The following is a 21,825-nucleotide window of genomic DNA, read 5'->3' on the forward strand; positions in this document are numbered from 1 at the left end:
ACACCATAAAACAATCCAATAAAAACACAATAATGCAAATTAGAGAGAGTTCAAAACAGCTCATAACTGGGAGAAAGCCAAAGTGAAAAGATACATTTCCAATAAATGCCTAAAATATGTCAGCATTGAGACCTGACGTATCGCAAAAAAGAGATCATTCCACAAGGCAGCTGCCACCACAGAGAAGGCCTGTCTCCGTCTCACTGCCAAACAGAAATCTGTAGGCTGAGGCACAGAAAATGGGACCTCCCATGTGAAGATGGTCTCGTCTGGGAGGTTGGTACAAACGGAGATGTTCCTATACGACTGTAGACCAGGCAACCTCTGTTCTGGCTACTGACCACTGATAGATCTGCCTTCCCGGAATTTGTTAAGTAATCCCCTTTTCAACTCATTTAAGCCAAGCATTGTTCATCAATACATTCTGTGCAAGTGAACTGCACTAGAGGCATCTTCATTGTGCGCGGTGCTTTCTTGTGTGTGTCCTGAGTCAACTTTTGTTAGGTGACCTGAATAAAATAAATATCTGTCCACCTTTCCCCATAAGGAAGATGCTCCCTTTTGTTTTTGTCCTTTTCTGCAACTTTTCAGGCTCTATGAAATGGGGCACCGAGAACTCAACACGGAACTGTGAATGTGACACAACGTAGGTTTGTACAGAGGCATTACAGTCCCTGGTAGTCCTCATTTCGATCCCTTTCTTAATAATCTCTAGCATGGCATTTGATCAATGGATCAACAGAGTTGATGTTTAGATCCCATCCTAGAAGACTACATGCTCCCTCCATCACAGAACCTTTAAAAAAGCCATGACAAAGTGGGATCTGTTCTAAAAGCATTAAGATACTGTTTAAATATCCCTTCATGGATCACGGCCTTGTTGTGGCAAAAGGCGCTTGCATAACTCAATGAAGCCATAAGCTATGCCATGCAGGGCCACCCAAGACGGACAGGTCATGGTGGAGAGTTCTCACAAAATGTCCACTGGAGAAGGAAATGGCAACCCACTCCAGTATTCTTGCCAAGAAAACCCCATGGAACGTATCACAAGGCTAAAAGATATGATGCCAGAAGATGAGCCCCTCAGTTCGGAAGGTGTCCAATATACTACCGGGGAAGAGCAGAGGGAATTTCCAAGTAGCGCCAGAAAGAATGAAGCGGCTAGGCCAAAGCCGAAAGGACACTTAGCTGTGGATGTGTCTGGTGGTAAAAAGAAAGTCCGATGCTGTAAAGAACAATATTGTGTAAGAACCTGGAATGTAAGATCAATGAATCAAGGTAAGCTGGAGGTGGTCAAACATGAGATGGCAAGACTGAACATTGACATCGTGGGAATCAGCGAACTAAAATGGACAGGCATGGGCGAATTTAATTCAGGTGACCATCATATCTACTACTGTGGGCAAGAATCCCGTAGAAGAAATGGAGTAGCACTCATAGTCAACAAAAGGGTGGGAAAAGCAGTACTGGGCTACAATCTTAAAAACGATAGAATGATCTCAGTACGAATCCAAGGCAAACCATTCAACATCACAGTAATTCAAGTCTATGCCCCAACCACTGATGCCGAAGAAGCTGAGGTTGATCGGTTCTATGAAGACCTACAACACCTTCTAGAACTAACACCAAAAAAAGAGGTCCTCTTCATCATAGGGGATTGGAATGCTAAAGTAGGAAGTCAAGAAATCACCGGGATAACAGGCAAGCATGGCCTTGGTGTACAAAATGAAGCAGGACAAAGGCTAATAGAGTTTTGCCAAGAGAACACGCTGATCATAGCAAACACGCTTTTCCAACAGCACAAGAGGCAACTCTACACATGGACATCACCAGATGGTCAGTATCGAAATCAGACTGATTATGTCCTTTGCAGCCAAAGATGGAGAAGTTCCATACAGTCAGTAAAAACAAGACCTGGAGCTGACTGTGGCTCAGATCATGAGCTGCTTCTAGCAAAATTTCGGCTTAAATTGAAGAATGTAGGGAAAACCACTAAACCATTCAGGTATGACCTAAATCATATCCCTGATGAATATACAGTGGAGGTGAGGAATAGATTTCAGGGATTAGACCTGATAGACAGAGTGCCTGAGGAACTATGGACGGAGGTCCATAACATTGTTCAGGAGGCAGCAACTCAATCCATCCCAAAGAAAAAGAAATGCAAGAAAGCCAAGTGGCTGTCTGACGAGGCTTTACAAGTAGCTGAGGAAAGAAGGGAAGCGAAAAGCAAGGGAGAAAGGGGAAGATATAGCCAATTGAATGCAGAGTTCCAGAGAATAGCAAGGAGAGACAAGAAGGCCTTCTTAAATGAACAATGCAAAGAAATCGAGGAAAACAACAGAATGGGAAAGACTAGAGATCTTTTCAAGAAAATCGGAGATCTCAAGGGAACGTTTTGTGCAAAGACGGGCATGATAAAGGACAAAGAAGGCAGGGACCTAACAGAAACAGATGAGATTAAGAAGAGGTGGAAAGAATACACAGAAGGACTACACAGGAAAGATCTTAATGTCCCTGATAGCCATGCTAGTGCGGTCACTGAACTTGAGCCGGACATCCTCGAGAGTGAAGTGAAGTGGGCCTTAGGAAGCATTAGTAACAACAAAGCTAGTGGAGATGACAGTATTCCAGCTGAGCTATTTAAGATCCTAAAAGATGATGCTGTGAAAGTGCTGCACTCAATATGCCAACAAATTTGGAACACTCAACAGTGGCCACAGGACTGGAAAAGGTCAGTTTACATTCCAATTCCAAAGAAGGGCAACGCCAAAGAGTGTTCAAACTACCGCACAATTGCGCTCATTTCACATGCCAGCAAGGTGATGCTCAAAATCCTACAAGCTAGGCTTCAGCAGTATGTGAACCGAGAACTACCGGAAGTACAAGCTGGGTTTCGAAGAGGCAGAGGAACTAGAGATCAAATCGCCAACATTCACTGGATCATGGAGAAAGTGAGAGAATTCCAGAAAAACGTCTATTTCTGCTTCATTGACTATGCTAAAGCCTTTGATTGTGTGGATCACAACAAACTGTGGCAAATGCTTAAAGAAATGGGAGTACCAGACCACCTTACCTGTCTCCTGAGAAACCTGTACGAGGGTCAAGAAGCAACAGTAAGAACCAGACATGGAACAACCGATTGGTTCAAAATTGGGAAAGGAGTACAACAAGGCTGCATCTTGTCGCCCTGCTTATTTAACTTATATGTAGAGTACATCATGAGAAACGCCAGGTTGGATGAATCACAGGTCGGAATTAAGATTGCCGGGAGAATTATCAACAACCTCAGATACGTAGACGATACCACCCTAATGGCAGAAAGCAAAGAGGATCTCAAGAGCCTCTTGTTGAGGGTGAAAGTGGAGAGTGCAAAAGCTGGTTTGAAACTCAACATTAAAAAAACGAAGATCATGGCATCTGGCCCCATCACTTCCTGGCATATAGAAGGGGAAGAAATGGAAGCAGTGACAGATGTTATTTTCTTGGGCTCCAAGATCACCGCAGACGGTGACTGTAGCCATGAAATTAAAAGACGCTTGCTCCTTGGGAGGAAAGCTATGGCCAACCTAGACAGCATAGTAAGAAGCAGAGACATCACCTTGCCGACAAAGGTCCGTCTAATCAAAGCTGTGGTTTTCCCAGTAGCAACGTATGGTTGTGAGAGCTGGACTATAAGGCTGAGCACCAAAGAATTGATGCCTTCGAACTGTGGTGCTGGAGAAGACTCTTACGAGTCCCCTGGACTGCAAGGAGGTCAAATCAGTCCATCCTAAAGGAAATCAACCCTGAGTGCTCATTGGAATGACAGATACTGAAGCTGAAGCTCAAATATTTTGGCCATCTAATGCAAAGAGAAAAGTCACTGGAAAAGACCCTGATGCTGGGAAGGATTGAAGGCAAAAGGAGAAGGGGACAGCAGAGGATGAGATGGCTAGATAGTATCACCGATGCAATGAATATGAACTTGAACACACTCCGGGAGAGAGCGGAGGACAGGAAGGCCTGGCGTGCTATGGTCCATGCGGTCACGAAGAGTCGGACACGACTGAACGACTGAACAACAACAACTGTTTAAATTAGTCACCAAAGGATTTAAAGCAATCATCAGTACTCTAATTTTATATCACTTTGCTCTGCAAGTAATACAGTGCAGTTTTATCTCATTTTCGTCATAGGAATACTGCAAGGAAGGTTAGGCTGAGGGAGAGGAGGACAATCTGTTCAAGACCACTCAGGACCAAAGTAAATGTGATGCTAAGCTCTTAAGGCCAGAGTGCCCTCAGAGAGAGGAACCATCATGCCCTTATGGCCCCTCAGACAATGTCTAGGGGCCACAGAATTGCATGGACCATGCATTTAAGAGTTAGAGCAAAGCAGAGATCTGCAGCAATCAACATCTCCAAGCTCCAAAAGGTCCCAAGGAGATTAGATTTAGAGCAATAATAAGAGACAATAAGAAAACAGTTGGAATGGCAAAATATGAGCACAAGACCCTTCTATCTTTAAACCAGAACCATCAGGGGAAAGCGCGAACGCAGTCCCCCACTACCACAAATTATGCAGTCGAGTTTCCCGCATTTGGGGAAATCGCAGGGGTCAGCACACCCGGAGTGCAATGGATGAGCCTCACCCTGGGAAAACCACCTTCGTGATCATGGTGTCTCCCCTGCCAGGTAAGTATGAGTTGGGAGAGCGCACGCACCTCCCTGCCCCTCGCCGGCCCTGCTAGCAAGCACACGGTGACCTTGCTCGAGCACTTCCAGCAAGCCCAGGCCAGGACAGCGGCAACGCCGCCCTGCTCCAATTTGGCAGATTCGTTTCTCGGGGTGCCCCGCAAGCCCCCATCTGCACCCCACTTTTGCTCCCACAATGCTCCGGTGCGCATACATTTGCATGCCGTCCTGCGTCTCACTGCTTCCTTCCTATGCAGAGCTCTGCATGCGCTTAGCTGGGCTTTCCATTGGAGCTGCGAGGCAACAGGGAGGAGTTCAGCATTTCCTTCCGCTCAGGCCCTGCTGAGAATGTGCTCCTTCCACAGCCCCCACCTGTCCTTCCCCCTGGGAAGCCACAGCAACTCTGTGGGTGTCACCTTTTGAGCATTGGCTGGGTTCCCTGCCCCATCAGCCTTTTTCTAAAAAAAAGAGCACCTTGTGCTTTAATTGGCTTTCTTACTTGCTTTCCTTGATTTGTATCTCTGCTGGAGGTTTTACTATAGGTACAGCACTCTTTATTTGCAGAGGAAACAAACAGGAAAAGTCCACTTCCGTCATCTGGAGTCGCTGTCACTGTCCAAGCAACCGCCGCTATAGAAATAACTTCTTTAGGGAAGGTTGGGCTGAATGTAGCAAAAATATTTGAGCGTGTGTGTTTGTGTGTGTGTGTATATTTCATTCAAAGAACTACCCTTGAAAGTGAGGAACCACAAACAGTTCATTTGTCCCTTCTTACTCTTGTATCACTCATTCCTCCCCGATTCTCCTATTGTCTCATCTGCTGACAATTTTTAAATTGTCATCCCTGAGGCAGAGATGTATGCACACATCACCACCACCACAACCACAGATTAAAGCTTTCTTCCTCCACAAACTTACTAAAACCCACCCTGGTCTTTCCATGCCCAACTTCAAAATTGTGGCTTGTTCTGTGCTCCCCGCTAGTTTAGTTTCTTCTATTTACCCTTGCTTTCTCACCCTTAACTCCAATACCAAGCCTATTTTTGTGGAAATAAACCTCACTGGACTTCAACAAGGCTTACTTCCAAGTAAATGTCCATTGCACCAGGGTGCTGATATCATTCAGGACCTCAGTTACTGAGATCATTCTTCTCACAAGGCATTTCAGAGGCTTTGATCCCCTAAGACCTCACTGAAAAGATAATCTGACCTTCACTGGATTCTGTTCCTGGCTTTGTGGCAAAGGTCCTTCTTGAAAGAGCCCCGCAAGCAATATGTGTGAAGCACTCCTGTGCACACTCTGAGACTGTACAAGTTCCCCTTTCCAGCTACAGCCTCACATGCTGCATTGAATGCTGCTCTGAAGAGTCCCCCCACCTCACACACAACGCTCAGAAGCAGCTTTGCAAAGGAACAAAGGGATGAAATAGGGAGAGAGCCATGAAAGCTCTCATGTGTGTGTGTTTGCTAGTGTCAGGAGGACTTTAAAGAACATACCACAGTGGCCAGCCAGATGCTAGCGATAAGCCAACAAGAAGGGCACGTAGGCATGCCTTCCCTTACTGTTGCCACTCAGCATGTGGTATTCAGAGGTATACTGCCCCTGAACATGGAGGTTCTGTTCAGCAGTCATGGCTAATAGTGCTGATAGACCTATATGCCATGAATTTGTCTGATTCATTTTTAAAGCAATCTGTGATGAAACCCCTCCTCTCTTCACCCAGCCTACAGTCCCTCAAGACCGGGGGGGGGGGGGGGGGCTCCTCTTTGCTTCCACCTAGGCAGGCTGCTCCCACCCACCTCACGTTTCTGCCTTTAACCACCTTTCTTATACTCCCTTTTTCCTAGAGTATAACTGTGTGTATGTTGAGCCCTTTTTTAAGCTTCTACCTAGGTTAAGTAGCGTGATCGAGACTTAAGTACAGACTCGATGTAAAAGAATCAAAATAATGTATTTAGATTATTATATGGACTGAACTTTAAAAGAGTTCTCTTAACCTAACCTACGCTAAAGGAAGGCCTAAAACCACTAACCACCTCTCCCTATGCCCAGGAGACGTTTCATCTAAGAGATCAACCCCCCTCCCCATCTCCCTTCTGTCCTCAAACTGCCTCCCTTAACTCTAACTCCCCCTCCCCTCAGCATTCTCCCTGACCAATCACACGGCCCCAGGCACTCAGCCACTCACACAGGTCCATACATTCTCACACACCAGGCAGCCTACAATGTATGGAGAAGCAATAAACCCTTACCGCTGTGTTTACACAAATAAAACCATGGGGCAGTTCCGCCACACCATCTAAGGGCCATTACCCCATCTTGAGGTAGCGAGTACCTTAAGTTACGCTTATGTGATGTGTGAAGTGAGTACTTTCTTTTGTCAATCAATTTCATTACGTGACCCAAGGCTGTGGCATCTCTGGAGAGGGAGAAAAAATGTCTCTCGGCCCACTCCCTTCTTGCCATTGGTTGTTTTATAAATTTCTATCATGATTTATGCGTTATACTCTATCCTTTAGTCCTCCTTTTTTCTAAAAGGAAAAACCCCACGTGTTTTAGCCTTTCCTCATACGGAAGGTGCTCCAACATTTGGATCGTTTCCCTTGCCCTATTCTGCACCTTTTTGAGATGGGAAGAGCAGAATACACAGTGTTACAAATGTGGCCACACTGTAGATTTATGAAAACATATTACAATACTGGCTGTTTTATTTTCAGACCATTTGCTAGTAATCCTTAGCATGGAATCCCTTTCATCGCGACCACATACTGAGTTGATGTTTAGATCCCAGCTTGGGAGTCTACATACTCCCCCCTAAAACAGAGCCTTAAAAAAGCAACCAAAAAGAATGAATTCTAAAGTATAAAAACAGTGGTAAAATTAATTGCTGAAAGATTTAAAGCAACGCTCAGTCTAATGTCTACATCACTTTGCCATGCACACAATACGATGCCGATTTTGAGGAAGGTATGAGCACAAAGATGCTTCTATCTTTAAACCAGAATGACCAGGGGAAAGCGCGAACGCAGTCCCCCACTACCACAAATTATGCAGTCGAGTTTCCCGCATTTGGGGAAATCGCAGGGGTCAGCACACCCGGAGTGCAATGGATGAGCCTCACCCTGGGAAAACCACCTTCTTGATCATGGTGTCTCCCCTGCCAGGTAAGTATGAGTTGGGAGGGCGCACGCACCTCCCTGCCCCTCGCCGGCCCTGCTAACAAGCACACGGTGACCTTGCTTGAGCACTTCCAGCAAGCCCAGGCCAGAAGAGTGGCAACACCGTCCTGCCCAAATTTGGCAGATTCGTGTCTCGGGGTGCCTCGCAAGCCCCCATCTGTGCGCCCCCTTTTCTCCCATAATGCTCCGGTGCGCATACAGTTGCATGCCTGCCTGCATCTCACTGCTTCCTTCCTATGCAGAGCTCTGCATGCGCTTAGCTGGGCTTTCCATTGGAGCTGCGAGGCAGTGGGGAGGAGTTCAGCATTTCCTTCCTTCCGCTCAGGCCCTGCTGAGAATGTGCTCCTTCCACAGCCCCTGCCTGTCCTTCCCTCTGGAACGAGACTGGCTGCACCAGCCACAGCAACTCTGTGGGTGTCACCTTTTGAGCAATGGCTCGGTTCGCTGCCCCATCAGCTTTTTCTCAAAAAACAGAACACTTTGGGCTTTGATTTGCTTTCTTGCAGCCCTATCTCTGCTGGAGACTTTACAGGTACAGCACTGTTATTTGCAGAGGAAGGAAACAGGAGAAGTCCACTGCTGTCATCTGCAGCCTCTGCTCTAGCACCCTGTCACTGATCTCTATAGAAATGGCTGACGGATCGGACGTTTGACATAACTCACCCACCCCTTTCCGCTCAATGTACAGAAGCTCAGGAGAGTCTTTAAGAACAGGCAGCCCTGCTGGATCGGGCTGAATGCCCATCTACTAAAGCAATCTGCTTTTGGGAAGCTCACAAGCAGGGCAAGAAGACAACCCCACCCGCTCTTCGCTCCCCAACCCTAACCATGGGTATTCAAATGTCCAGTTGCTATTTATCTGTCTATTTTGGTGATTTCTATGACATCCTGCATTAAAAAATCTCAAGAAAACATACAGTAAAATAATAAAAACAACGAATATACACAACACTACAAAAATAAAACCAGTGGGAACCAGCAACAAGAACAGCAGAGTGCATGACCCCATAATTAAATCAAGGCACAGTAAGTTAGATGCTGAAATGCCCAGACAAATAAAGTGGTTTTCAGCTGACACCGAATCACATCAGAGTTGGAGCCAGAGAGCCTCTGGGCCAGGGTGTTGCACAAACAGGGTAGTCACCACAACTGAAAAGGCCATCTCCCTGGTTACCTCCTGCCATACCTCAAATGGCAGAGAGGCACAAAGGAAGGCTTCAGATGATGAGCGCAAGTTCAGACAAACACGGGTGGCAGAAGCGGTCCTTCAGGTAACCGGTTTCCCCATCCTTTCAAGGCTTTAGCGGTAATCGCCAGCACTTTGAATTGTTTCCAGAAAAGGACCAGCAGCCAGCATAGTTGTTTACAAATTGGCGAGATATGATCCATATAGCTGGTCCCAACTGCATTTCGTACTAACTGAAGTTTTCAAAGGCAGCCCCATGAACCACACATTGCAGGACGAAGTAAGTCATTTATTTATAGCCCCGTTCTTCTGCCCATAGGGCATTTGGAGTGGCTTTACAACATAAGAAATACAAAACAGAAAATATATACCCCAACACAAAACACAAGAAACAAAAACCCACACCTTAAAAATATTACTATAAATAAAAAGCAACAATCTAAAATATAATACAAAAGCTAATAACATTAGAACTTTAGATATTAAACACCTGTCAAAAGAAAAGCGTTTTCAGCTCAGAGTAACAACAGCACGTGCTGGAGAAAGAGCATGACAGGGAGGTTACCAGAACACGGCTAATTTGTTTATTGATTAGAAATATTTCTTTACTGCTTCTCATCTACGCAAATCCCAAAGCAGTTTGTTGTTGTTGTTCACTCGTTCAGTCATGTCCGACTCTTCGTGACCCCATGGACCATAGCACGCCAGGCCTTCCTGTCCTGCGCTCTCTCCCGGAGCGTGCTCAAGTTCATATTCATTGCATCCGTGATGCTATCTAGCCATCTCATCCTCTGCCGTCCCCTTCTCCTTTGGCCTTCAGTCTTTCCCAGCATCAGGGTCTTTTCCAGGGAGTTTTCTCTTTGCATTAGGTGGCCAAAATATTGGAGCTTCAGCTTCATTATCTGTCCTTCCAAGGAGCACTCAGGGTTGATTTCCTTTAGGATGGACTGATTTGACCTCCTTGCAGTCCAGGGGACTCGTAAGAGTCTTCTCCAGCACCACAGTTCGAAAGCATCAATTCTTCGGCGCTCAGCCTTCCTTATAGTCCAGCTCTCACAGCCATACATTACTACTGGGAAAACCATAGCTTTGATTAGACGGACTTTTGTCGGCAAGGTGATGTCTCTGCTTCTTACTATGCTGTCTAGGTTGGCCATAGCTTTCCTCCCAAGGAGCAAGCGTCTTTTAATTTCATGGCTACAGTCACCGTCTGCGGTGATCTTGGAGCCCAAGAAAGTAAAATCTGTCACTGCTTCCATTTCTTCCCCTTCTATATGCCAGGAAGTGATGGGGCCAGATGCCATGATCTTCGTTTCTTTAATGTTGAGTTTCAAACCAGCTTTTGCACTCTCCACTTTCACCCTCAACAAGAGGCTCTTTAGATCCTCTTCATTTTCTGCCATTAGGGTGGTATCGTCTGCATATCGGAGGTTGTTGATAATTCTCCCAGCAATCTTAATTCCGACCTCTGATTCATCCAACCCGGCATTTCTCATGATGTACTCTGCATATAAGTTAAATAAGCAGGGTGACAATATGCAGCCTTGTCGTACTCCTTTCCCAATTTTGAACCAATCGGTTGTTCCATGTCTGGTTCTTACTGTTGCTTCTTGACCCTCGTACAGGTTTCTCAGGAGACAGGTAAGGTGGTCTGGTACTCCCATCACTTTAAGAATTTGCCACAGTTTGTTGTGATCCACAAAAAAGCAGTTTACAACACCATAAAACAATCCAATAAAAACACAATAATGCAAATTAGAGAGAGTTCAAAACAGCTCATAACTGGGAGAAAGCCAAAGTGAAAAGATACATTTCCAATAAATGCCTAAAATATGTCAGCATTGAGACCTGACGTATCGCAAAAAAGAGATCATTCCACAAGGCAGCTGCCACCACAGAGAAGGCCTGTCTCCGTCTCACTGCCAAACAGAAATCTGTAGGCTGAGGCACAGAAAATGGGACCTCCCCTGTGAAGATGGTCTCGTCTGGGAGGTTGGTACAAACGGAGATGTTCCTATACGACTGTAGACCAGGCAACCTCTGTTCTGGCTACTGACCACTGATAGATCTGCCTTCCCGGAATTTGTTAAGTAATCCCCTTTTCAACTCATTTAAGCCAAGCATTGTTCATCAATACATTCTGTGCAAGTGAACTGCACTAGAGGCATCTTCATTGTGCGCGGTGCTTTCTTGTGTGTGTCCTGAGTCAACTTTTGTTAGGTGACCTGAATAAAATAAATATCTGTCCACCTTTCCCCATAAGGAAGATGCTCCCTTTTGTTTTTGTCCTTTTCTGCAACTTTTCAGGCTCTATGAAATGGGGCACCGAGAACTCAACACGGAACTGTGAATGTGACACAACGTAGGTTTGTACAGAGGCATTACAGTCCCTGGTAGTCCTCATTTCGATCCCTTTCTTAATAATCTCTAGCATGGCATTTGATCAATGGATCAACAGAGTTGATGTTTAGATCCCATCCTAGAAGACTACATGCTCCCTCCATCACAGAACCTTTAAAAAAGCCATGACAAAGTGGGATCTGTTCTAAAAGCATTAAGATACTGTTTAAATATCCCTTCATGGATCACGGCCTTGTTGTGGCAAAAGGCGCTTGCATAACTCAATGAAGCCATAAGCTATGCCATGCAGGGCCACCCAAGACGGACAGGTCATGGTGGAGAGTTCTCACAAAATGTCCACTGGAGAAGGAAATGGCAACCCACTCCAGTATTCTTGCCAAGAAAACCCCATGGAACGTATCACAAGGCTAAAAGATATGATGCCAGAAGATGAGCCCCTCAGTTCGGAAGGTGTCCAATATACTACCGGGGAAGAGCAGAGGGAATTTCCAAGTAGCGCCAGAAAGAATGAAGCGGCTAGGCCAAAGCCGAAAGGACACTTAGCTGTGGATGTGTCTGGTGGTAAAAAGAAAGTCCGATGCTGTAAAGAACAATATTGTGTAAGAACCTGGAATGTAAGATCAATGAATCAAGGTAAGCTGGAGGTGGTCAAACATGAGATGGCAAGACTGAACATTGACATCGTGGGAATCAGCGAACTAAAATGGACAGGCATGGGCGAATTTAATTCAGGTGACCATCATATCTACTACTGTGGGCAAGAATCCCGTAGAAGAAATGGAGTAGCACTCATAGTCAACAAAAGGGTGGGAAAAGCAGTACTGGGCTACAATCTTAAAAACGATAGAATGATCTCAGTACGAATCCAAGGCAAACCATTCAACATCACAGTAATTCAAGTCTATGCCCCAACCACTGATGCCGAAGAAGCTGAGGTTGATCGGTTCTATGAAGACCTACAACACCTTCTAGAACTAACACCAAAAAAAGAGGTCCTCTTCATCATAGGGGATTGGAATGCTAAAGTAGGAAGTCAAGAAATCACCGGGATAACAGGCAAGCATGGCCTTGGTGTACAAAATGAAGCAGGACAAAGGCTAATAGAGTTTTGCCAAGAGAACACGCTGATCATAGCAAACACGCTTTTCCAACAGCACAAGAGGCAACTCTACACATGGACATCACCAGATGGTCAGTATCGAAATCAGACTGATTATGTCCTTTGCAGCCAAAGATGGAGAAGTTCCATACAGTCAGTAAAAACAAGACCTGGAGCTGACTGTGGCTCAGATCATGAGCTGCTTCTAGCAAAATTTCGGCTTAAATTGAAGAATGTAGGGAAAACCACTAAACCATTCAGGTATGACCTAAATCATATCCCTGATGAATATACAGTGGAGGTGAGGAATAGATTTCAGGGATTAGACCTGATAGACAGAGTGCCTGAGGAACTATGGACGGAGGTCCATAACATTGTTCAGGAGGCAGCAACTCAATCCATCCCAAAGAAAAAGAAATGCAAGAAAGCCAAGTGGCTGTCTGACGAGGCTTTACAAGTAGCTGAGGAAAGAAGGGAAGCGAAAAGCAAGGGAGAAAGGGGAAGATATAGCCAATTGAATGCAGAGTTCCAGAGAATAGCAAGGAGAGACAAGAAGGCCTTCTTAAATGAACAATGCAAAGAAATCGAGGAAAACAACAGAATGGGAAAGACTAGAGATCTTTTCAAGAAAATCGGAGATCTCAAGGGAACGTTTTGTGCAAAGACGGGCATGATAAAGGACAAAGAAGGCAGGGACCTAACAGAAACAGATGAGATTAAGAAGAGGTGGAAAGAATACACAGAAGGACTACACAGGAAAGATCTTAATGTCCCTGATAGCCATGCTAGTGCGGTCACTGAACTTGAGCCGGACATCCTCGAGAGTGAAGTGAAGTGGGCCTTAGGAAGCATTAGTAACAACAAAGCTAGTGGAGATGACAGTATTCCAGCTGAGCTATTTAAGATCCTAAAAGATGATGCTGTGAAAGTGCTGCACTCAATATGCCAACAAATTTGGAACACTCAACAGTGGCCACAGGACTGGAAAAGGTCAGTTTACATTCCAATTCCAAAGAAGGGCAACGCCAAAGAGTGTTCAAACTACCGCACAATTGCGCTCATTTCACATGCCAGCAAGGTGATGCTCAAAATCCTACAAGCTAGGCTTCAGCAGTATGTGAACCGAGAACTACCGGAAGTACAAGCTGGGTTTCGAAGAGGCAGAGGAACTAGAGATCAAATCGCCAACATTCACTGGATCATGGAGAAAGTGAGAGAATTCCAGAAAAACGTCTATTTCTGCTTCATTGACTATGCTAAAGCCTTTGATTGTGTGGATCACAACAAACTGTGGCAAATGCTTAAAGAAATGGGAGTACCAGACCACCTTACCTGTCTCCTGAGAAACCTGTACGAGGGTCAAGAAGCAACAGTAAGAACCAGACATGGAACAACCGATTGGTTCAAAATTGGGAAAGGAGTACAACAAGGCTGCATCTTGTCGCCCTGCTTATTTAACTTATATGTAGAGTACATCATGAGAAACGCCAGGTTGGATGAATCACAGGTCGGAATTAAGATTGCCGGGAGAATTATCAACAACCTCAGATACGTAGACGATACCACCCTAATGGCAGAAAGCAAAGAGGATCTCAAGAGCCTCTTGTTGAGGGTGAAAGTGGAGAGTGCAAAAGCTGGTTTGAAACTCAACATTAAAAAAACGAAGATCATGGCATCTGGCCCCATCACTTCCTGGCATATAGAAGGGGAAGAAATGGAAGCAGTGACAGATGTTATTTTCTTGGGCTCCAAGATCACCGCAGACGGTGACTGTAGCCATGAAATTAAAAGACGCTTGCTCCTTGGGAGGAAAGCTATGGCCAACCTAGACAGCATAGTAAGAAGCAGAGACATCACCTTGCCGACAAAGGTCCGTCTAATCAAAGCTGTGGTTTTCCCAGTAGCAACGTATGGTTGTGAGAGCTGGACTATAAGGCTGAGCACCAAAGAATTGATGCCTTCGAACTGTGGTGCTGGAGAAGACTCTTACGAGTCCCCTGGACTGCAAGGAGGTCAAATCAGTCCATCCTAAAGGAAATCAACCCTGAGTGCTCATTGGAATGACAGATACTGAAGCTGAAGCTCAAATATTTTGGCCATCTAATGCAAAGAGAAAAGTCACTGGAAAAGACCCTGATGCTGGGAAGGATTGAAGGCAAAAGGAGAAGGGGACAGCAGAGGATGAGATGGCTAGATAGTATCACCGATGCAATGAATATGAACTTGAACACACTCCGGGAGAGAGCGGAGGACAGGAAGGCCTGGCGTGCTATGGTCCATGCGGTCACGAAGAGTCGGACACGACTGAACGACTGAACAACAACAACTGTTTAAATTAGTCACCAAAGGATTTAAAGCAATCATCAGTACTCTAATTTTATATCACTTTGCTCTGCAAGTAATACAGTGCAGTTTTATCTCATTTTCGTCATAGGAATACTGCAAGGAAGGTTAGGCTGAGGGAGAGGAGGACAATCTGTTCAAGACCACTCAGGACCAAAGTAAATGTGATGCTAAGCTCTTAAGGCCAGAGTGCCCTCAGAGAGAGGAACCATCATGCCCTTATGGCCCCTCAGACAATGTCTAGGGGCCACAGAATTGCATGGACCATGCATTTAAGAGTTAGAGCAAAGCAGAGATCTGCAGCAATCAACATCTCCAAGCTCCAAAAGGTCCCAAGGAGATTAGATTTAGAGCAATAATAAGAGACAATAAGAAAACAGTTGGAATGGCAAAATATGAGCACAAGACCCTTCTATCTTTAAACCAGAACCATCAGGGGAAAGCGCGAACGCAGTCCCCCACTACCACAAATTATGCAGTCGAGTTTCCCGCATTTGGGGAAATCGCAGGGGTCAGCACACCCGGAGTGCAATGGATGAGCCTCACCCTGGGAAAACCACCTTCGTGATCATGGTGTCTCCCCTGCCAGGTAAGTATGAGTTGGGAGAGCGCACGCACCTCCCTGCCCCTCGCCGGCCCTGCTAGCAAGCACACGGTGACCTTGCTCGAGCACTTCCAGCAAGCCCAGGCCAGGACAGCGGCAACGCCGCCCTGCTCCAATTTGGCAGATTCGTTTCTCGGGGTGCCCCGCAAGCCCCCATCTGCACCCCACTTTTGCTCCCACAATGCTCCGGTGCGCATACATTTGCATGCCGTCCTGCGTCTCACTGCTTCCTTCCTATGCAGAGCTCTGCATGCGCTTAGCTGGGCTTTCCATTGGAGCTGCGAGGCAACAGGGAGGAGTTCAGCATTTCCTTCCGCTCAGGCCCTGCTGAGAATGTGCTCCTTCCACAGCCCCCACCTGTCCTTCCCCCTGGGAAGCCACAGCAACTCTGTGGGTGTCACCTTTTGAGCATTGGCTGGGTTCCCTGCCCCATCAGCCTTTTTCTAAAAAAAAGAGCACCTTGTGCTTTAATTGGCTTTCTTACTTGCTTTCCTTGATTTGTATCTCTGCTGGAGGTTTTACTATAGGTACAGCACTCTTTATTTGCAGAGGAAACAAACAGGAAAAGTCCACTTCCGTCATCTGGAGTCGCTGTCACTGTCCAAGCAACCGCCGCTATAGAAATAACTTCTTTAGGGAAGGTTGGGCTGAATGTAGCAAAAATATTTGAGCGTGTGTGTTTGTGTGTGTGTGTATATTTCATTCAAAGAACTACCCTTGAAAGTGAGGAACCACAAACAGTTCATTTGTCCCTTCTTACTCTTGTATCACTCATTCCTCCCCGATTCTCCTATTGTCTCATCTGCTGACAATTTTTAAATTGTCATCCCTGAGGCAGAGATGTATGCACACATCACCACCACCACAACCACAGATTAAAGCTTTCTTCCTCCACAAACTTACTAAAACCCACCCTGGTCTTTCCATGCCCAACTTCAAAATTGTGGCTTGTTCTGTGCTCCCCGCTAGTTTAGTTTCTTCTATTTACCCTTGCTTTCTCACCCTTAACTCCAATACCAAGCCTATTTTTGTGGAAATAAACCTCACTGGACTTCAACAAGGCTTACTTCCAAGTAAATGTCCATTGCACCAGGGTGCTGATATCATTCAGGACCTCAGTTACTGAGATCATTCTTCTCACAAGGCATTTCAGAGGCTTTGATCCCCTAAGACCTCACTGAAAAGATAATCTGACCTTCACTGGATTCTGTTCCTGGCTTTGTGGCAAAGGTCCTTCTTGAAAGAGCCCCGCAAGCAATATGTGTGAAGCACTCCTGTGCACACTCTGAGACTGTACAAGTTCCCCTTTCCAGCTACAGCCTCACATGCTGCATTGAATGCTGCTCTGAAGAGTCCCCCCACCTCACACACAACGCTCAGAAGCAGCTTTGCAAAGGAACAAAGGGATGAAATAGGGAGAGAGCCATGAAAGCTCTCATGTGTGTGTGTTTGCTAGTGTCAGGAGGACCTTAAAGAACATACCACAGTGGCCAGCCAGATGCTAGCGATAAGCCAACAAGAAGGGCACGTAGGCATGCCTTCCCTTACTGTTGCCACTCAGCATGTGGTATTCAGAGGTATACTGCCCCTGAACATGGAGGTTCTGTTCAGCAGTCATGGCTAATAGTGCTGATAGACCTATATGCCATGAATTTGTCTGATTCATTTTTAAAGCAATCTGTGATGAAACCCCTCCTCTCTTCACCCAGCCTACAGTCCCTCAAGACCGGGGGGGGGGGGGGCTCCTCTTTGCTTCCACCTAGGCAGGCTGCTCCCACCCACCTCACGTTTCTGCCTTTAACCACCTTTCTTATACTCCCTTTTTCCTAGAGTATAACTGTGTGTATGTTGAGCCCTTTTTTAAGCTTCTACCTAGGTTAAGTAGCGTGATCGAGACTTAAGTACAGACTCGATGTAAAAGAATCAAAATAATGTATTTAGATTATTATATGGACTGAACTTTAAAAGAGTTCTCTTAACCTAACCTACGCTAAAGGAAGGCCTAAAACCACTAACCACCTCTCCCTATGCCCAGGAGACGTTTCATCTAAGAGATCAACCCCCCTCCCCATCTCCCTTCTGTCCTCAAACTGCCTCCCTTAACTCTAACTCCCCCTCCCCTCAGCATTCTCCCTGACCAATCACACGGCCCCAGGCACTCAGCCACTCACACAGGTCCATACATTCTCACACACCAGGCAGCCTACAATGTATGGAGAAGCAATAAACCCTTACCGCTGTGTTTACACAAATAAAACCATGGGGCAGTTCCGCCACACCATCTAAGGGCCATTACCCCATCTTGAGGTAGCGAGTACCTTAAGTTACGCTTATGTGATGTGTGAAGTGAGTACTTTCTTTTGTCAATCAATTTCATTACGTGACCCAAGGCTGTGGCATCTCTGGAGAGGGAGAAAAAATGTCTCTCGGCCCACTCCCTTCTTGCCATTGGTTGTTTTATAAATTTCTATCATGATTTATGCGTTATACTCTATCCTTTAGTCCTCCTTTTTTCTAAAAGGAAAAACCCCACGTGTTTTAGCCTTTCCTCATACGGAAGGTGCTCCAACATTTGGATCGTTTCCCTTGCCCTATTCTGCACCTTTTTGAGATGGGAAGAGCAGAATACACAGTGTTACAAATGTGGCCACACTGTAGATTTATGAAAACATATTACAATACTGGCTGTTTTATTTTCAGACCATTTGCTAGTAATCCTTAGCATGGAATCCCTTTCATCGCGACCACATACTGAGTTGATGTTTAGATCCCAGCTTGGGAGTCTACATACTCCCCCCTAAAACAGAGCCTTAAAAAAGCAACCAAAAAGAATGAATTCTAAAGTATAAAAACAGTGGTAAAATTAATTGCTGAAAGATTTAAAGCAACGCTCAGTCTAATGTCTACATCACTTTGCCATGCACACAATACGATGCCGATTTTGAGGAAGGTATGAGCACAAAGATGCTTCTATCTTTAAACCAGAATGACCAGGGGAAAGCGCGAACGCAGTCCCCCACTACCACAAATTATGCAGTCGAGTTTCCCGCATTTGGGGAAATCGCAGGGGTCAGCACACCCGGAGTGCAATGGATGAGCCTCACCCTGGGAAAACCACCTTCTTGATCATGGTGTCTCCCCTGCCAGGTAAGTATGAGTTGGGAGGGCGCACGTACCTCCCTACCCCTCGCCGGCCCTGCTAGCAAGCACACGGTGACCTTGCTCGAGCACTTCCAGCAAGCCCAGGCCAGGACAGCGGCAACGCCGCCCTGCTCCAATTTGGCAGATTCGTGTCTCGGGGTGCCCCGCAAGCCCCCATCTGCACCCCACTTTTGCTCCCACAATGCTCCAGTGTGCATACATTTGCATGCTGTCCTGCGTCTCACTGCTTCCTTCCTACGCAGTCCTCTGCGTGCGCTTAGCTGGGCTTTCCATTGGAGCTGCGCGGCAGCAGGGAGGAGTTCAGCATTTCCTTCCGCTCAGGCCCTGCTGAGAATGTGCTCCTTCCACAGCCCCTGCCTGTCCTTCCCTCTGGAACTATACTGGCTGGCTGCACCAGCCACAGCAACTCTGTGGGTGTCACCTTTTGAGCACTGGCTGGGTTAGCTGCCCCATCAGCCTTTAAAAACAACAACACTTTGGACTACAACTGGCTTTCTTGCAGCCCTATTTCTACTGTTGATTTCCCAAGGAGTTTAAGCTTCAGGGCAATAATAGAGATGATCAGAAAACAGTTGAAATGGCAAAATACAAGCACAAGACCCTTCTATCTTTAAACCAGAATGACCAGGGGAAAGCGCGAACGCAGTCCCCCACTACCACAAATTATGCAGTCGAGTTTCCCGCATTTGGGGAAATCGCAGGGGTCAGCACACCCGGAGTGCAATGGATGAGCCTCACCCTGGGAAAACCACCTTCGTGATCATGGTGTCTCCCCTGCCAGGTAAGTATGAGTTGAGAGGGCGCACGCACCCCCCTGCCCCTCGCCGGCCCAGCTAGCAAGCACACGGTGACTGTGGATCAGCACCTTCCAGACCTCCAAAACAGACATAACTGAAATCCAGCCATATTCCAGACTTGCTACATTGGATCCTAGAGCAAGGTGCACCTGTAATCTCCCACACTCTGCACCCCTGATTTGTTACCACAATGCCCTGCTGCAGGCAAATTTGCATCGCATGCATCCCTGTTGCTTCGTTTTCTATCTGAGCTACCAGGCAGCAAGAATAACAATGCTTTTCCTCTCTTCCCGGGTCTTCCTCTCTCTTGTGAAATAGTGGCTTTATCCTTCAGTCTAGATTTGCTTTGTCCCCTGTATGTCTTTCATGGGAGTGGGGAGAGGTAAAGATGAGCTGTCAGCATATCGAAAGGCTGCTTCACACATTACTTTTTGGGTAAGAGTTTCCTGATATGCCCATCTGGAGCTCTCAGTCTATACTGGGAACCACTCCATATATTTCCTTGTCATTATTTAAAGCAACGCATGAGTGCCTCAGCCATTTTAAGCAACCTTAAAATGGAGAGCCAGTGTAGTGTAGTGGTGAGAGTGATGGACTAGGAGCCAGGAGAGCCGGGTTCTAGTCCCCACTTGGCCATGGAAGCTCACTGGGTGACTCTGGGCCAGTCACAGACTCTCAGCCCAACCCACCTCACAGGGTTGTCATTGTGAGGATAAAATGGAGAGGAGGAGGATAATGTAAGCCGCCTTGGGTTCCTTGCAAGAGGAAAAAGGCAGGATATAAATGCAATAAATAAATAAATCTTTCAGTTTCAATTGGTCTCTATCCTGTTCTAAAAATAACCACTGAGACTAGGACTTTCCAGGTCCAATAAGGGAAGTGGAAGGTCAGGGAAGGGTTAAATGCCCCACCCTCCTTGCCCTCTTCTTCATCCATGGAAATCCCAGACACCCTGAATCAAAGTACCCTGGATATCATGACTGGAACTCCCAGTAGAATTTTCTTCTTGAAAAAGCAGCTGTAAGGACTCCTGATTTGAACCAGGGGTGCAGCACGAGGGAGGGAGTTTAACCCTCTGCCCCATTGCTGTTGTTTATTCATTCAGTCGCTTCCGACTCTTCGTGACTTCACAGACCAGTCCACACCAGAGCTTCCTGTTGGTTCCCTAACTTAATTCACCCCCTGGAGCTGCATTAAGCAGAAGAAAGAATTTTTGTGCTCATATATTTCCCTCTCTGCAGCTAATAGCAACTCTGGGGGTCAGAATTTGGATTAGGGCTATGTCACAGGGAGGAATAGGGAGACTCTCTCCAGTCAAAATTGGGCACACCCATGGGTGCTTCTTGAAACAGAAAATTACAGTGGGCATTTCGATCATGGAATTCCAATACAATATGCAGTTTGACCCACATTACTCACACAATATAATCACATATTCTCCCCATTTACCCCGCCTCCGCTTACTCTGTTGACTGCCATATATCAAATTTCATAAGTCATTTAAATTATTCCTACACTGCTTTTCAAACACATTTTCCAGATTTTTTAGACTGTATGCTCCTCGGGGTAGAGACCTGCCCTCTTGTATTCTCTGAAGCACATGGGCATTGATGGCATAATATAAACAAGAATGCTGGGAGTCATAGGACTCTTTTCTGTCTAAACATCCATACGACTGAGCCCTTAAAATATTTTTATCATGCAAATACCCAGAGTGACACATCCATTCTGAAGTCCATGTGGAACAGTGTCCTTTATAACCACAGACAGGAGCCTGGCAGCCCACCTCCCCTGCCATTTCAGTGCACTACAGGGTCAAACAGGAACATCTTACCTGTCTGTTGTGCAAGCTGATTATTTGCAGAAGAATTTGGAGTGCTTTGGAGATGCGCTATGGGAGCAGGTGGAGATTATGCTGTTATAATTCTGGTGAAATGTATCCTGAAAAATGCAGAATAAAAGTCAAATTAGCTCGTGTTAGCACCCTTTTCCCTGGAAACCTTAACACAGGATTTCTGGGGCCAGTTTCCATCAGAGAAGACTTTAAAAAAGAGGGGGAAAAAACACATCATCTTATCTGTGCATTTTAAGAACATAAGAACATAACAGCAGCCGTGCTGGATTAGACCAAGGGTCCATCTAGTCCAGCATTCTGTTCACATGATGGCCAAACTGCTGCCTGTGAGAAACCCACAAGCAGGACATGAATGCAACCCTGCCCGATACAGGAAGTAGCATATCGCCATTAGGACTAGTAGCCATGGATAGCCTTATCCTCCATGGATTTATCCAATCCCCTTTTAAAGCCATCCAAATTGGTGGCCATCACTACATTTTGCAGAAGTGAATTCCATAGTTTTACTATGCACTGTGTGAAGAAGTCCTGCCTTTTATCTGTCCTGAATCGCCCACCAATC

General features: G+C 46.0%; 1 protein-coding gene and 5 non-coding genes across 7 annotated transcripts in view; all 6 read right to left on the reverse strand.

The window, feature by feature from the left end:
- The window catches only part of TRAFD1 (TRAF-type zinc finger domain containing 1), a 72,342-nt gene that overhangs the window by 42,330 nt on the left and 8,187 nt on the right, over positions 1-21,825 (reverse strand). For both annotated transcript variants that reach the window (XM_084820416.1, XM_084820415.1), the window contains one exon: positions 21,243-21,349. The gene's annotated coding sequence lies outside the window, so the exon portion shown is untranslated. The remainder of the gene's footprint in view (positions 1-21,242; positions 21,350-21,825) is intronic.
- Positions 4,521-4,684, reverse strand: LOC146335937 (U1 spliceosomal RNA). Its single transcript, XR_014785829.1, has one exon. It is a non-coding gene; the product is annotated as a U1 spliceosomal RNA (small nuclear RNA).
- Positions 7,686-7,849, reverse strand: LOC146335938 (U1 spliceosomal RNA). Its single transcript, XR_014785841.1, has one exon. It is a non-coding gene; the product is annotated as a U1 spliceosomal RNA (small nuclear RNA).
- On the reverse strand, positions 15,279-15,442 carry LOC146335939 (U1 spliceosomal RNA). The gene has a single exon (XR_014785830.1). It is a non-coding gene; the product is annotated as a U1 spliceosomal RNA (small nuclear RNA).
- LOC146335940 (U1 spliceosomal RNA) lies at positions 18,441-18,604 on the reverse strand. The gene has a single exon (XR_014785842.1). It is a non-coding gene; the product is annotated as a U1 spliceosomal RNA (small nuclear RNA).
- On the reverse strand, positions 19,237-19,400 carry LOC146335941 (U1 spliceosomal RNA). Its single transcript, XR_014785831.1, has one exon. It is a non-coding gene; the product is annotated as a U1 spliceosomal RNA (small nuclear RNA).

The sequence above is a fragment of the Heloderma suspectum genome, chromosome 13 (genome assembly GCF_057233095.1).
Source record: "Heloderma suspectum isolate Gila_16-S chromosome 13, 16-S_ref, whole genome shotgun sequence".
NCBI lineage: Eukaryota > Metazoa > Chordata > Lepidosauria > Squamata > Helodermatidae > Heloderma > Heloderma suspectum.